This window comes from Charadrius vociferus, unplaced genomic scaffold (genome assembly GCF_000708025.1).
Source record: "Charadrius vociferus isolate BGI_N301 unplaced genomic scaffold, ASM70802v2 scaffold1736, whole genome shotgun sequence".
Taxonomy (NCBI): domain Eukaryota; kingdom Metazoa; phylum Chordata; class Aves; order Charadriiformes; family Charadriidae; genus Charadrius; species Charadrius vociferus.
Window position 1 is genome coordinate 22,905 of NW_009648879.1, and position 3,003 is coordinate 25,907.

A 3,003-nucleotide genomic window follows, 5' to 3' on the forward strand; every position below is an offset into this window, starting at 1 on the left:
ATCTCCCGTTCCCCTCTTCGGCGGATTCCGAGGGCTGTCACACCTTTCCCTAGCGGAAAAACACCTTTAGGATACTTTGGACAGCGAAACGATGAGCGGTATCTGTAAGTTTGCCCCAAAAAAGAGGCCGAAACAACGTCTGCTCCTTGGCTAGGTGAATTGGGAACGGCCTTTCTCCTCCGCGCGGTGCCGAGCTCCTTCCCCGCATCCTCTTCTCTCCCCCCGCCCTGGAAAATTTTCCCCCTCCTTCCCCGAAAAGCCGAGCACTTTGCCTCCCATTGTATTCCTCCTCCTCCTCCTCCTCCCGCTGCGGTCGAGGGAATGTGAGTCTGGAAATGATTTTGAGGGGAAAAAAAAGAAAAAGCCAAAAAAAAAAACCAGCTCCGAGTCAGGCTGCGCAGGGGGAGGGGAGGGCGAGTCCCCGCTGCCGCCAGGAAAACGGGTCCCTGACCCAAAACCGGGACATTTCACCTCGGGACGGGGCAGCGTCCTCGACGCGGCGTTCTGCCCACGTGAAGGGAAGAGTTGTGGAAAAAAAAAAGACCCTGAGTGAATAAAGATCAATAATGAATGAGTTACAGTGGGGCGAGATGGGAGGGGAACTTACTTTGGTGGATTTTATCGTTTTTTGAGTAATAGTTAACCTAGAAACCATACGGAAATATTTTTACGTTGTTTTTACCGGTAGGAAGAAATGGCCAAGGTTGTTCTGGAACAGCCCTCACCTGCCGCGGCCGCCTCTTTGCGACTTGAGTGAGCCAAAATCGGGGTTTTCCTCCTCTTTCTGCCACTCCCCGGACAGTCTCGGGGGGGGGAAGAGGGGAGTCCGGCCCTCTGTAAAAATGGAAACGGGGATAAAACGCTTCGGGCTCGGGCTGCGCGGTTAGGAAGGGGCTTTTTGGCGCCGAGAGTGGTTTCCCAGGGCAGGAGGACGTGAGGGCAAAAACCCGCGTTGGGTGTCTACTAAAAAGAGTTCGAAATCCCCCAAAATATTAGAAAAGTTTGTGACGGAGCCGTCCGGAGCGGCGTCTGAGAAGGAATTCTGCGGCGCAGAGAGAAAGATGAGTATCTCCGGAGTTGCTTCGGAGAATACCGAGCGTGAAAAACGCAGCCTCGGTCACCTCCGATTTGACTTGTTTACTGGAGATTTCGTGGGATTGGAACTCCTGGAGCCCGTTCGAAATTGGGAGAGTCACCCCTTCGGTAATAAAAGATGGTTTTTTTTTCCCCGTTTTCAGTGGAAACGGGGCGCTCCGATTTTAGGGGAAGTTGGGAACCTAAATTCCTCCTGGCTAGAATTTTAAAAGCTCTGTAATCTCTAAAATGGGTATAATATTACTGCTGTACTTCCCAGCGCGGGAGGAATTTGGGTCTAATTCACTGTAAAATGCCGCCGGCTCGTTAATGCTTTATATTTCCGTGTCGTTCGTCGCAGGGAGCTTTCTAAATTTTTGGCGAACTTGTAGATTAGAGGCAAAGGATGAGGGGCAGAGACAGTTCTGACTTGTTTGTTCCGCTCCTGGGTTTATATTTCTAGATATTCAGCTGGAAGAGAACGTTTATAAACCACTGCATCAGAAAATTCGCGATTCCAATCAGGTGCGAGAAGTTCCACGGCAGGCAATTCCCGTCTTAACCCTGGAATTGAAAATAAGCATCTTTCCAATCCTCCTATTTCCAGTTTTACCCCGACCTGGGGAAAATTCGGGTTCTCCAGGGAAGAGACGGGTGGGCAGACGTGTTCGAACAACGGAGGTCTCTTTGGATGGCGGCGGGGAGGGTGACGCCTGTGACGGTTTGGGGAGAAATCTTGCTTTTTCAGGCACACGCCAAGCTCGTTTATGGCTTTAAACTTCCAGTTGGTGCCGGGTGTAGGATCCCTTTTGGAGGAGGGTTTAAGGAATTCCGGTATCCGGGAATCCTCCGGTTTGGGTGGTGGTTTTGAGCACAGCTCATCCACGGCGGTGCTCGAGTGCCCGGATTTGTGGTTCCCGGTCGAATTCCGCCTTGGCGTTCCCAACTCGCTCCTTAGCGCTTCAAATCGACTCGTTGCTGTCAAAAGCGCCGCGTTTGGGGTTGGGGTCAGGTTAACGGTGTAAAAGTCCTCTATTTTTATTTTTTTTTTCCCCCTTTACGGTAGGACTGCGTAAAGCAAATATGTCTCATCTGTGTAATGGGCACAGAGCTGCTAAAAACATGAGGTCCGTAAAACGGGAGCGTTCGCCTCCCCGGGGTCATCCCGCAGAGCGGGATAGCGGGACGGGCTGGAAAAAAGCCCAGGGAATTCCGGGGCTCTTTCCGGGTAGATGTGGAGCTTTTTGAGTATTTTTGCTAAGGAATCGCAGTAATAAAAATCTCAACCCCGGAGCAGCGGATTTCGTTTCTAGTGCGGGTCAAAACGGTGTTTTAATTACGTCTTGAGCGCTAATTATGATGAGCGTGCCGGGGTGCGAGTTGGGCCCGGCTGACTAAAAAATTTCCCTCGTTACTTCGAGCTGCTCGTTAGGCATCGGCTCCGAAACTATTCCGAAGGGTTTTCGCTGCTTGAGGGGACTTTGAGGTACCACCTTGTCCTCTAATTATGATGATGGTGGGAGAAGGATTTATGGCGTTGGCTGGATCGGGTCAGCGGGAGACCTGTACCGAAAGGCCAAAATAAACCGCGCCGGATTAAGAAACGGTTCGGAGAGCGGCAAACTGTGGGAAGGCCGATTCGGAGTTCAGCCGTTAAAAATAGCCGTTTGTCGTTGGTATGTTCAGAATCTGGGCTGTTTCCTTTTTTAAGTTTCTGCTAGAAAAAATAATAATAAAAAAAAATACCCCTAACTGTTTATAGCTCAAATGTTTATCAGTACCGCGAGAATAAAACATACATTTTTGGGTTGGTTTTTTTTTTTTTTTAAAGTTCCTGTTTTGGGGGGGTTTGTTTGCTTAGAAACATGAGCACCGGATGGATTTCTGGAGGAATCCTTTCCTTAAATCCCATCGCCGGCAGCTGGGAGA